This window comes from Myotis davidii, unplaced genomic scaffold (genome assembly GCF_000327345.1).
Source record: "Myotis davidii unplaced genomic scaffold, ASM32734v1 scaffold1290, whole genome shotgun sequence".
Taxonomy (NCBI): Eukaryota; Metazoa; Chordata; class Mammalia; order Chiroptera; family Vespertilionidae; genus Myotis; species Myotis davidii.
In genome coordinates this window covers 526,170-540,804 of record NW_006282186.1, presented here as the reverse complement: position 1 = coordinate 540,804, position 14,635 = coordinate 526,170, and the positions used below count along the sequence as shown (strand labels likewise).

General features: G+C 41.3%; 1 long non-coding RNA gene across 2 annotated transcripts in view; it reads right to left on the bottom strand.

Moving 5' to 3' along the window:
* The window catches only part of LOC102757841, a 189,949-nt gene that overhangs the window by 166,590 nt on the left and 8,724 nt on the right, over positions 1-14,635 (bottom strand). For both annotated transcript variants that reach the window (XR_001514741.1, XR_001514736.1), the window contains exon 3: positions 1,181-1,276. This is a non-coding gene — a long non-coding RNA (uncharacterized LOC102757841). The remainder of the gene's footprint in view (positions 1-1,180; positions 1,277-14,635) is intronic.

Here is a 14,635-nt window from a genome sequence, read left to right as displayed (position 1 = left end):
AGGACAGGACCGGATGGGTGGGAAACAGGAAAAGGAAAATACGCCAATTAACAACATTACGTTTTTGTCAGATGCCCACAGACGAGTAAAAGTCATGCTGTAATTTTTGCAAATACATCCAGCTCCTGAGTTGTGAAAACAAACACCACAATAGGTAATCTCCCAAGACACCCTTTCTCACTCTCTTTTTTCTGTTCCTCCCTCTCACACCTACTGACAGAAAGAAAAGGCTTAACATGTGTAATGAAAGCTGCACGTGAGAGCCTCCATGGCTGTACCGACATGTGTAGAGTCAGCGATGCTCTTTGTCACGCCGCCTTCACTGATCTCTGTGCTATCCGAGCCAAAACCTCTCAGCCTTTCCTCACGCCCCTTCTCCCTTCCCACCGCCCTCTGACCCCTTTCACCGGGGCCAGAGCTCCCGCAGGCACACTGCAGAACTAAGCGACATCATGCAAGGACCCTATTTATTCAAAGATGAGGTTGCCAAGAACAAGCATATCTTTTTGTGCTAAAAAGAACTGATAACAGCAGCTCTTTTTTTCCAGCATAGAGTTTGCCCTTTAATTTGAAACCACAGTTACTGTTGTTACGCTGATTTCATTTCTTTAAGTCTTTGGTGGACCTAAAGTTTTTTTCTTAAAGGAAAATAACCTGTCAGAAAAAAACACCACCATCTAACCATGTAGCAGAGGACACTCAAGATTTAATTTCTGGTTTTGTCAGTGTTTCACTACATAATCCTTTGGCCCATTTAATCTCAAATTCTTACAGAAATTTTGAAATATACTAGGCCATATAAAGTGATTTTTTAAACTATTTTCTTGTTTTTGCTACATCTTACTGACAATTATTTTACTCACTGAAAATTGATTAAATACATGTATAGATACAAAAGATAAAATCCATCTGTTACTATTTTACAATTGCCAGTTACTAACTTTAATATTTACTAAATACTAATTGCATCCCTACAAGTTCAACTAACAAAGCATATAAATAATCGAAGAATGCTTGAAACTGGGAAGTTAAGGGAGAGAAAAAAAAATAGGTGATCCCTCATCTGATATCTGATCTGGAACAGTCATACTAACAGAGTTAGGGGGAGTGTACAGGTAAGAGTAATTAATAGCAACAGGTGAAGTTAAAAAAAATTATCAAGTGAGTTAATTTCACTTACTGGTAAATGACTCCCTGAAAACAAGAGGTAAAATCCTCCTTCTTCCCTCCAGCCGAGAGCTGAGTAGCAGTGCCATTCCCGGGAGGCTTGGTGGTGCTAAAAGGAAGCAAGATGGGTGTAAGATCTCAAAAGCTGTGATGGAAGGCGTGCCAGCCACTCATCCTCCCACCTCGAGCACTTTTTAGAAAGTGAATCATCACATTAAATGTTATAATCCAATTTCCAAAATTGTTCTACTCCACGTAAAGTGCTGTCACCTCTAATAATCTGACAGGCAAATGCATGCATTTCAAACACCATTCTCTTCAGATTCTGTAACACGTGACGCTCGGCATGGGTCCACCTTCTCCTCCCGGCCAGGGATGCAGATCTAGCTCCTGCTCATCATGCTCCAGGCCACGGCTTCCCCCAAAGGCTGGGGCCTCCGTGCTCCGGCCTCTCTGCGGACTCATCCCGTAAAAATTTTTGGACGACGAATGTGAACTTTCTCTCTCTGGCTCGACATTTCAACTGGAGCCCTGGTTCTATCGTTTCAACTGCTTGGGAATTTCCCCTTAAATGTCTAAAACCAAAAACTGGTATCTCTTTCCAGTGATTACATGCCTGATGGTTTGTTCTTCAGGCCTGGAAGCCTGGAGGCGATTTCCGCCTCCCATTCCCTCTCTCTCATTCCGCTGCACCCCTCACGGGCCCTGCCTTGGCCCTCTCGCATCTCCCTGGACAACTCCATCACTGCCTCACTGCTGGACGGCCTCACCAGCCCGCCCTCCCGTGTCCTTTTCCGCAGGTCATCTTTGACACTGCTACCAGATGAATCTTCTGCTGGACACCATGCTTTTTTCCTTTTCAAAATCGTACCATCGGGCCTCTCCTTCAGAACCCACTGTGGTCGTTTTAAAATGTGTTCCCAGACCCTGACACCCCCTCCTTGAAAGGAGGAACCCAGTGCCCTCCCCTTGAATGTGGGCTGAACGCACTGGCTTGCTTCTACGGAACAGAATGTGGCAATAGTGCTGCCTGCGCCCAAGTCTCTGCCCCACAGAAACTGCTAAGAGATCATACATGTGTATGGGTGTTCTAAGCCCTGGATGTGGGGGTCAACTGCTACATGGCAACAGAGTACTAAATCAGAAGAGCTCTCTGCCGCCGAGAGGACCAAATCCACACCTTTAGGGAACTCCAGGTCTCCCACTAACTGCCCGTACTTTATCTCTGAGTACAGGCACACTGCTCCAGTCCGAGGGCTCACATGACAGGGTGAAATTCTGCCTCGACGTCAGCCCATGCCAATCTCCCAGGAAATGTCCTTCTTGATTCTCTCCCCTAAACTACACTCAATACTTTTAGTCTAAATTCAAAGTCTACTGACCAATGAAATTTTTCTGTTGTTGAATACATGTAAGTAAATATATATCTGATTTCCAAAACTGTATTGAAGTTAGGTAAGGTGTAAATCATGCTTTTGCTCTCTTTAGATTCCCCATATCAATGGACAAATAGATACACACTTTTTGTTTAGAATTAACTTTCATGAGGCTTCTTTCAAACAAAATTTTGAATGTCTTTTAACAACGAACATATACAATAAAGTTTACTTGATTTTAAAAGCGTCGAATAGTTTTGAGAGGATAACTTGGTAGAATACGTCACCAAAGATATATATACATGGCCTATGACTAAGCAATTCCATTTTCAGGAATCTATTTTACAGATACAGTAACACAAGTAAGCAAGAATACAGGTACAAGGGTATTTTCCTCAGTACTGGGCATAACAGGGATAAATCAGAAGCAACATGAAATACCTCTGCAGAGAAAAATTAAATTAGGGCACAATGGATTATCATGGATCCATTTTATTTTTATTTTTTAAATCTTTATTGTTGAAAAGATTATAGGTCCTCCTTTCTCTCCATACGCCTCTTACAGCCTGCTCCTGTCCTCCCGTCCCCTCAGGCCCTCACCAGCCCGTTGTCTGTGTCCACGGGTTATACATATATGCATACAAGTTCTTTGGTTGACCATGGATCTATTTTAAGAATTAAATAGGTTTGCATGTACAGGCCAGATCTCCATGATATAATAAATGATAAAAGCAAGTTTCACAAAGAAAATAAAATATTTAACAACAACTATGTAAAACCCATCTGAGAAAAACTTTTAAAACATTCTTAAAAAGGCACAAATGAAGATTTTAACAAATAGACATTTCTTATTTGGGTATGGAATAAGACATCAAAAAATGTTTAGCACATGCCCGGTTGTAGGCTCGATCCCCAGTGTGGGATGTGCAAGAGGCAGCCAACCAATGATTCTTTCTCATCCTTGATGTATCAGCCTGCAGACTGAAGGGTCCTGGGTTCTATTCTGGTCAAGGGCACATACCCGGGTTGTGGGCTCAATCCCCAGTGAGGGATGTGCAGGAAGCAGCCCATCGGTGATTCTCTCTCATCATTGATGTTTCTATCTCTCTCTCCCTCTCCCTTCTTCTCTGAAATCAATAAAAAGATATTTTAAAAAAACATTTTGAAATAATAGATGAACTCTGTATTTAGATAATATTATTGCATCCGTGTTATCCGTGTTAACTTCCTAATTTAGAAAAAGAATAAACTTAAAAAATTAGGGAGGGGAGTAAGCTCTGGCCAAGAATTCATACTGTGAATCTAACAATGAGGAAACATCAAACACAAACTGAGAAACTTTCTAATATAAAAAAAAAGACTCGTCTTCCAAAATATCAATCTGATAAAAGACAAAGAATAAAGGACATTTTTACCTCAACCGACAAAGCTGTGATACAGATAGTAGATTAGATGAAAATATTTTAAGAATATAAATACAAATATTCTTATTCTTAGGAAATACACACTGAAATATTTAGGGGTAAAGGGCCATGATACACACACACACACACACACACACACACATATATATATTCAATGATTCAAAAAATATATATACATATACATACATAAATATAGAGAAAGAAAATATGCGTAAATGATAAAGTGGGGAAAATGTTAATAAGTGAATCTAAGTAAAAATAGTTGTTCTTTGCATTATCCTAATGGTTTTTTGCAACTTTTTAATTTTTTAAATTTATCTTTATTGTTGTATTACAAATGTCCCCTTTTCTTTCCCCACTGACCACCTATCCCTGATTCCCACCTCCAACCCAGGCCTTCACCACACTATTGTCCGTTCCCATGGGTCATGGAGATATGCATATAAGTTCTTTGGTTAATCTCTTCCCACCTCCTCCCCTTCCCTTTAAGAATCTTCAGTCTGTTGTATGCTTTCATGTCTCTAGATCTATTTTGTTCACTAGAATCCACATACAAGTGAGATCATGTGATATTTGTCTTTCTCTGACTGTAAGCTTGCTTAGCTTGATTAGCTTCATTTAGTTTCACAATCCCCATCAACTCTGAATGAACTGATAAAATCAAATTTCTTCACCTGCAAAGTCCCGTCCTGGACACCTGATCAAACAGTGCAGAATTCCTCTGGCTCCTAAAGGCCTGCCTGCCTACCTCCCTGAGCAGTCAGTGGCTTCCCTCCCCAACAGAAATTTAACTTCCACTGTTGAAATGTTAAGTTTCCAGAAGCATCTGTCAAGGGAAGATCACCTGTCTCCATTAACCTAAGGATACCTAACAGACACTGGGAGCAATTCAACACTCACTGATTAATAAACATTGGCCTTCAAGAGAAAAGGCACTAAGTACTAATCAATAGCTTTGTGTTAATCTTATGTACACAGAAAATAAACTGTGTCTGACTTAACTCCGAAATTAATGCAACATATTTCAAAACGCTGCAAAATATCAATTTTTAAGTATAAGTATCATAAGTTCACCATATAATTATATAAGAACTACCATACAAAATAATCAAATAGCTATCAAATGGAAATAATATTTACTCGAGGTTTTCTTTTAACTTCCATATAATCTTTCATATAAAACCCAAGAATCTGTCTTTTTAAAAATATCAAGAAAATAGCCAGACATTACTCCTAAATATTCATTTTCTTTTAGCAGCTTTTTAAACATACTTATCTTTTATCATCAAAGGTATTATGAATATATATGAAGTGTAAATTCTGAGTCCCATTTGCCATCTTCTGTACTTTTCTACTGAAACTACAAAATTCTATTCTTGTTTCTTAGAGGAGAAAAAAAAATATCCTTTATTCCAGTGATTTTCAACTAGTATTGCACAATTTTTAAAACTTGCAATACCTGACTATCCTATATAATCCTATATAATAAAAGGCTAATATGCAAATCGACCTAATGGCAGAATGACTGGTCGCTATGACGTTACTGACCACCAGGGGGAAGACACTCAAAAGGCTAATATGCAAATCGACCTAATGGCAGAACTACTGGTCGCTATGACGTTACTGACACCAGGGGGAAGACACTCAATGCAGGAGCTGCCCCCTGGTGGTCAGTGCGCTCCCACAAGGGGAGCACCACTCAGCCAGAAGCTGGGCTCATGGCTGGCAAGTGCAGTGGTGGTGGTGGGAGCTTCTCCTGCCTTCATGGCAGGCGGACATCCCCCAAGGGCTCCCCGACTGTGAGAGGGTGAGGGACCTCTCCCAGTGCACAAAATTTCATGCACCGGGACTCTAGTTTAGTCAATAAAAAGATGACAACAGCCAACACAACAATAGCCATCCAGTGCGAATGCCATCTTGAACCATAAATATATAGGTCACATGATAGAGTTGCATCTTATTGCTCACATCACATAATAAGGTTGCATCTGATTGGTTAATTCTTGGTAGCAGAAATCCTTATATACAAGTATAAGTACCTGTTTGTTTTTTTTAAGTCACTCTGGAGTAAAAAGAGTAATTACTATTTTTTTGTAAGTCAATCAAAATTATGCCAATTTTTTGTCAGATTGGCAACAAATATTTTGGTGTGCCACAGAATTTTAGTGATTAGCTTCTGTGTGCCATGAGATGAAAATGATTGAAAGTCGCTGCTCTACTCCAAGAGGAATACATAATCTCCTACACCATCTTCCTTTCTGCTTTTCTCAGTGAAATTCCCAGCCTTCCTGAATATCAGGCCCCCATCAAGTCCCTTCTCTCCACATCAGCAGCTCCTGAAAAAAATATCTACTTACATCATGAACATTCTTTTTCAATAAGTGGCACAAAAAAGCAAATCTTCCTTCAAAATTAAAGAGGAGTATTTTCCTCCACCTTTTGTTTTAGGCCCCATTCTCCAAATTTCGTTAGGACATAAAGAGAAGTATTATCCTACCTGCTACAAAGCTAATAATAGGATCAACGTAAGTCTACGCTCGCTTACTTACTATTTATTTTTGAATAAGTAATATATTCAAATAGTTTAAAGGTAAAAGAGGGTATTCAGGGAAAAGCCTCCTTGTCTTTCAGCTCCCTGCCTCCTCCTCTGAAAGGCACAAAGTGTTAATTCATTTTTTATCCTTCCAGACACACACACACACACACACACACACACACAGTTTATAAATTTTTTACACTCTTCTATGCCTTGTCATTACTTAAGATTGTAGCTTTAAGAATACAGCATATCAGAATATTAATAAGCTTTCTCTTTCTATTTTGATGGCTGTATCTGACTTGTTAAATATGTGCTCTAGTCTCTTGTCCCACCATTCACTCAACACGCATTGTGCCAGACAAATCTACCTGATTTAAAAAAATAAATAAATACACTTTCTACCCCCAAATTTAAATGTTTTCTATGTATTTGACCATGTTATTATGTCAATCCTAAACTTCGTGGGTATGATAATGTGTTTATACTAAGGAAAGTCCTCTTGAGCAGGTACTTAAAAGTGAAATGTCATGGTTTCTGCAACTTATATTCAAGTGGTTAAGAAAGTAATACAAATATACATAACACATTTGACTCAAAACATACATACATACATGGAGCATGGGGGCAAGTACGACTATAAAGTTAACGATTAATCCAGAACAGCATATGTGTTCAGAGTACAATTTTTCTACAGACTTAAAATTTTCCGTATAAAAAAGGCTCTACTACCATAGAGTAGTGCCTTATTTGCCACCTTAAAACATGCAATGGTCATTTCCCAACTCCCAGGCCTATGTCCTAACACAGCCCAACCACATCCCTTGCACTCTCCCAAAAGAAAATTAAAATCAGTTCTTTAGCTATTCTTTTTTGAGAGGGAGACAGACAGAGAGAGACACAGAGAGAGAAATACGGTGAGAAACATCGTTCAGTTGCCTCCCATACACACCCTGATCAGGGATCAAACCCGCCACTAGGTTTGTGCCCTGACTGGGAATGGAACCCGCCACCTTCTCAGTGTACGGGATGACATTCCAACCAACTGTGCCACCCGGCCAGGGTTCTTTAGCTGTTCTTAACTATTGGTCCTTCAAACTGCTCAAATGTCATGGCTTCTTGGGGGGGTCTTCCTACTGCTTCAGGCCTTCTCCCTCCCCTCTCCTTGTGTAGACTATCCTTTGGGGTCCTCAGACATTTACTCTATCTCACCATTTCGTGGTCTATGCATTGGACACCCAGCCAAAAAGAAACTCAGGATGAGTAACTCTTTTGTAATTTCCAGTTAAAGGTGATGCACATAATAGGTATATATAATTTTTTTGAAAGAATGGGCTTTCTTAAACAAAACCAAATAAGGGGGGGGGGGGCATGGGAACTACTCCTGAGCAATGGGGGCAAGTCCCAAAGCTCAGTTAGTCTTATTAGGAAAGCATCTCCAGTCTGATGAGCTTTTACTCTACACCTTACACTCATCTCATCTTTCCCATCCTGCCAGATTGTCACAACTGTCTTCTGACACAAACAATGACACTGTCCTACAGAGAATGGAAAAACCTATTTCACAACCCCAATGAGCGCCGCTCTAGGAGTTGAACTAGCCAAATTCTCTTCCATTTTATTTGTGACATGACTGTCTAACACTGTAATAAACAGTAAATCATGTGAAAAAAGCACTTCTCAATTCCCTGTCTATGGGGCAGTGCTTTGCAGTACCCTTTCACCAGTTTGAAGCTAGGGGACACCTGCCTCTGAATGTGTTTACGTCAGTTAGTCAAGGTAATGCTAGAGGCACCTGAACACAGAGGCAACCATGATGTTGACAAAAACCTGTGTCTCACAGCAGTATGCTTCGGAAAAGTTGATTCACAAACAAAAAATACCAGTGACACCTACTAAAAAATAGTAGGTGCAAAATTTTAGAATGTCCTTTTGCACAAAGAACATGGGAACGATATTTACTTGAAATAAGACTCAAATTGAAACTACACAAATGTACAATAGGAAGAATCTATGTCTATGTCAATTTCCTCTCCTGAGTACAGTCACAGGCCTGCCAGGAGCCTTAAAGTCCAACCCTCCCAAGACTGAGAAGAAAGAGGTTGAACACCTAGTCCAACATCTCAGAACTAATGAAGTCAAGCTAGGTTTAGAACTCACATACTTTTCTCAGGCTTCCCTTCCTATTTTACTTCTAAAATTTCATAAATTTAATTTTCTGTCCAAAAAAGCAGAGTGGATAGGGAAGTAAAAGACCTATCTGTGGTCAACTATGCTACTAACCACATGTGTAAATTCAGTAAATTGTCTCATCTATAACTTTAGATTGAATTAAGCTAGCTTCAAAGCCTCTTAGAGCTCTAATATACTCCGATCCTTGATAGTGGCATAATAGTAGGATATTTAAAACACATTTGATGCTGTCACATAATTTATACAAAACTTTGTTATAAATTAGGCCATTTAAACACATTATTTTAACCCAAACAATATCTGTTTATCAAAAATTTCATAAGTAAAAAGAATCCTGAAAAACATCATCTACATGATTGCTATTACCTAAATTTTAGAATGTCCTTTTGCACAAAATTTAACTTCAATCTGAAACCCACTGAATGCCTATTTATATATCGCAAAGAGTTTGGTAAGTTTTACATTTCACTTATCTTTTCCATTTAACATGAAAAATTCTATATAATAAAAGCCTAATATGATAAGTGCCCGGTCATCTGGTCGTCCATTCAACCAATCAAAGCGTAATATGCTAATGATATGCTAAGGCCACTCAACCGCTCACTATGACATGCTCTGACCACCAGGGGGCAGATGCTCCGACTGGTAGGTTAGCTTGCTACTGGGGTCCGGCTGACCAGAACTGAGCAAGAAGGGCCGGACACGCCCTAGAGCCCTCCTGTGGTCCCTCCCTGTCTGGCCAACTTCCCGCATCCCTCCCCGGCTCCGATCGTGCACGGGTGGGGGTCCCTCAGCCTGGCCTGTGCCCTCTCACAATCTGGGAACCCTCAGGGGATGTTGGAGAGCTGGTTTCAACCCAATCCCGCAGGCCAGGCCGAGGGACCCCACTGGTGCACAAATTCGTGCACCAGGCCTCTAGTGCTATATGAATGCATTAAACTCTTTAGAAATAGTTTGCAGTGGCATGGAATTTTACAGACTATAGTCAGAGTAAAATGTCAGAGTAAAACTTCTCTTAAGCTCTGGTCTGCCATTAGTCAGGCTAAAATGATGCCTGTGATAACCGTAGGATGTTACGAGGCTGTCCATACCAGGAATGGGAAAAAAGCAAAAGAGTAAAGATGAACAACAGAGGTAACAGAAAAGACCCAAAAAGAAAAAAAAAACAAAACGGGGGGGTGGGGGGCGGCGGCGGGGGGAACATCAATAGAGTAAAGAACATGGGAAAAAAAAGAGAATAAAAAGCAGGAGAGGAATGGCCAGAAATGGTTTGTCAGTACCCCGGGCCAGGGTGCACCAGCATCCCACCAGCCGTGTGAGTGCTTTTGTTTGTTTTCTTTTGTTTAGTTTTGGACAGAAAGTCTGCCCGGATAGGACATGTTTACTTGTTCCTGTTCTTAGACTCCCTGTGGAGAATTAGGAGGATTCCAATGTGTGAAAAGTAACACAGTGTGCAATCCAAGCACACTGGGCTGTTTACCTGGCATGTCCAGGTCCTGACATGTTCCTGATGCGTAATCTTCCCAGAACTTAGAACTCTGAACTCCAGAAGAGCACAGTGATCCAAAAAGATGTTTTAGCAAGTAATATGTGTATTTGTAAAACTGCAATTCAGTGCTTTCAAACAACTGGTACTCTCCAAAACCAACAACAAAACACAATCAGAAGGGGGCATTTCCAGTCATATTCCCAGGGCATCGCTGCTTCAACGTGGGCCCCTCCTCCATCAAGGGGTGGGGACCATTGGCCCAGAATGAGCCCAGGACATCTTGCCACCCTCAAGTACCTCACATGAGAGCAAATGCTCTTCAATTATTGTAAGGCTCTTCAGCTATTACATGGATAATAATTTTTTTAACCTTTTAAAAGCAAACCTGCTGCCCTAGACGGTTTAGCTCAATGGATAGAGTGTCGGCCCGAGGACTGAGGTCCCAGGTTCAATTCCAGTCAAGGGCATGTACTTCGGTTGCAGGCTCAATCCCTGGCCCTGGTAGGGGCACATGTAGGAAGCAACCAATCGATGTGTCTCTCTCACACTGATGTTCCTCTCTCTGTGTCTCTCCCACTCCCACACTCTCTAAAAATCAAAAGAAAAATATTCTCAGGTAAGGATTAACAAAAAACAAAAATACATTATAAAAAAAAAGCAAACCTATTGTTGGGATATTTCTATTGCTCAGAATCTCAAATGATCTTCATTCTACAGATAATATAAATTGACTAAACAAGGTGTTGATTCATTAAGTCTATAATATAAAGTCCTCATATGACAAAAAAATATATATACATATATATATATACAGATGTATACATGGCAAAGAGAAAACTCCTCTGTGCCTTTTCAAAATAATTAGATTAGTAGCAGAAGGAATCTTAATTCCAAAGCCTTTAGTGGAAGAATAGGAGGATTTTTATGTCTTTTGCCATGAAAATAGAAGCCTACAAACACAGCAAGCACCATAACCTTACACAAACTAAAAGGCATGAAATGGAAAACATATTTCAAAGTTAAAATACAAAGAAAGGCTATGAATGCCATTTTCTTTAAAAATACTGTTCACTTTTTATCAAGGACTTGCATTTCAGACAATAATTGCTAAAAACTGAAGTGTCATCACAAAGTTTTTTGGGATAGAGCCTGTAAGTATAGGTATTATACGATTTTGAAATGCTAAAAAAAAAAAAAAAATAGGAAAAGATGAAGAAATATTTACTCTCGCTGAAACATAAAGAAACAAAAGATATAGTTATAGATTTTTAGAAAATGGACAGTATGTGCACTGAACACGTCACTCCAGTATAATCGCAGAAAACAAAACAACCGTCAGCGACCTTGGCAATGAACAGATAAGTAGCTTGGTGTCCATGTGAGCGTTACAGGAAGACTCCGTACTAACAACAATCCCCCTAGAAATAGGACACACCCACTCAAGGTCACAGGCCACGAACAATTCTGCGAGAGAAAGATCTGAGGTAGCATTTTCTATGAGTTACTTAAGAATAAATAGAAGTATTCAGCAGGTTCCCAGAAACTCCCCCCGTTGTGGAAATACCATCGGCAGAAGGATGCTTCAGAAGCCCAGCGCTTTCACCATGGAGATGAGAAGCAGCAAAATCTCCCAAGTATCAGGTCAACAAGCCTTCCCCAAGCGGAGCGCTCAGGTTCAACTTTCAGATCTTCGATGCAGACAGTACAAGGGTAGAGAAGAGAGAGCCCCGAAACCCATCCCTAACTCCTGAAGGAAAAAGCAGCCAGCCACACTGCAGACAGTCTAACTAAGGAATCCTGGGTCTCCTGGTCCTGTGCTCAAGCATCACCCTACACTGAGCCCGGTCTTTTTAACAGGTATCTTTCAAAAAGCGAAAGTACTCTTAGAAGGGGTCACAGTGAGATGTGAATAAACTCAATCACAGCCCTTTAGGGCCAGAAACTCACTAACCCCTCATTTTACAGACCAGGAGCCTCTGGCAGAGACTGGGACACTCTTCCACGGCCCAGTGGCTGGTGGGAGCTGGAATCAGTGGAAGAATGTAAAGCGCTAGCACAGTATCCAGTGGCAGGTACCCACGAATCATCAGTACAAACACTGTTCTACTTCAGTCCTCTCTCCACCAGCCCAAGGAAGACCTGCCACAGCACAGGAAGAGGACTTCTGGCCGGGAAAGGAAGAAGAAGATGCAGAGGCAGGACCGTGAAGGAAATGCAGAGGAAGGTCCGGCTCACTGGAGGCCAGAGGCTGGTGCGAGACAAACGGAAATGTCAGAAGGTGGCAGAGAGAACCCTCAGGAGATGTGGACGCCAAGGGCAGGTGTTGCCTAGTGCTGGTGTGATTCCACTGAAGAAAAGGTCTTAACTCTCCAAGACACGGGAGGCTTTTAAAAGGTCCTGAGAGGAAGAGGAGGGGGAGAAACTTTAAAAAAAGATGGGGGAGCCCGGCTGGAGTGGCTCAGTGGTTGAGCATCAACCAATGAACCAGGAGATCACGGTTCGATTCCCAGACAGGGCACATGCCTGGGTTGCAGGCTCCATCCCCAGTAGGGGGTGGGCAGGAGGCAGCAATCAATGGCTCTCTCTCTCTCTCTCTCATCGCAATATTTCGGGAAGGGGGAGAGAGAGAGAGAGAGGGAGAGAGCATCACACAAAAACCTCCCTCCCTCTGCTGCCCATGGGCCATGCCCAGCACTCGTCATATAGACTGCCAACCCTACCTTCAAACTGTGAAGTCTAAAGAAGTCACAACAGTTTCACAGATTATGTCACAGACATTTCAGTCAAGAAATGACTGCATAACACACGTCATTCTTCTCGAAGAAATAAACAGTAGCTCAAAATCCAAGGCTGTATCCATGAAATATAGTTTAAAATCAATAAGATGGATGCTAGATCAACTCTAAGATTTAAGGTTCAGCCATTTTATACAAGCAGATAGAAAACAGAATTTTAAGATAAAATTAAAACTAGTGGATATAAAAAGCAGTGAGATCTCCTGGCTGTAGCCCAGCGTTGTGGCCTGGGCTACACAAATGATTTGTTTCCTAATCCATAAAACACACCCAGTAATAGGGATCGCACGTACCTTCCAGGAATTTGATTTAAAACTAGTTAATGATCCTAAAACAATCTTAAAAGGTAAGCACTGGCCGAAACCGGTTTGGCTCAGTGGATAGAGCGTCGGCCTGCGGACTGAAAGGTCCCAGGTTCGATTCCGGTCAAGGGCATGTACCTGGGTTGCGGGCACATCCCCAGTGGGAGATGTGCAGGAGGCAGCTGATCGATGTTTCTCTCTCATCGATGTTTCTAACTCTCTATCTCTCTCTCCCTTCCTCTCTGTAAAAAATCAATAAAATATTAAAAAAAAATAAAAAAGGTAAGCACTGGCTGAATCCTACTCATGACTTTGAAAGGCATCTGATTCAAGTCAAATAACGGCATCTGGTGATGTTCTCAAGTATTCAGCAGAAATGAAAAGGGAAACTCATTCATTTATTTTCTAACAAAGCAGCCTATGCTATTAACTAGCCTATTCTTACCACACAAAGTTTTAGAACATTTAAAAACTTACAAACCTTTCGTTTTTACCTTCCCATTGCCTACTCCTCACCCATTTCTTGTTTTTTATTTTCCTTTTCTCAGATAAGATGTCAAGCTTTACTTCAACTCACTGCAAACCTCAGCCCACCTGACTCCAGGTCACCCAGGAGGCTACTGAAATCAACCGCTTCCAGGGCACCACCTGTGAGGTCTTGGAATCTCCATGAACCTCTCCTTCGTGCCCTCCCCCCATACACTCTGGATAAGTAAGAACAGCGCGGCTTTACGATGCCTCCTGGTATCTCTGCCTCCTTCATTTAGAGACTGCAGAGTCTCCACTGTTCCCCAAAGTCCTCAAAATAGGGGGCGGCTGTGCCCTGACTTACTCTTCATCCCCCTGACGGGCATCTCCCTCCTGCAGCCATGACCCTTCTACGAGGCAATGATCTTCAGAGGACACCCAGGTTAATGCTACCAGAGTCAACTGTGGGCCCAAACCAAGAGAACGAGGACAAGAACTATGTCCCGCAAAAAAACACTTAGTGAGCCCACAATTATGCAATGTGCCCCCATCGTGCCCTGTCGCTGTGTATTAAAAGGTACGTGATTAGATTTGATACTACATTTAGGTTTAAGGAGCAGCAAATAGTTTTGTCATTGAATAACATCAGAATTATCTCAATATATTTTAACTAGAGAATCTACTTACTATTGGGCAAGTATACCTAATCCGAGACCCAAAGTTTCTGCAAAGTTCTCGAAAACTTCTCAAAATAAAAATTAACCCATTTCAAACGTTTAAAACTCAGTTTGCCAGACAGCAATCTTTAAATGCCGTAACGCTGCAGAAATCAAAGAACAGAGGCTGCAACTTGAAAGGGGGGGGGGGGGGGGGCACGCAGAAACA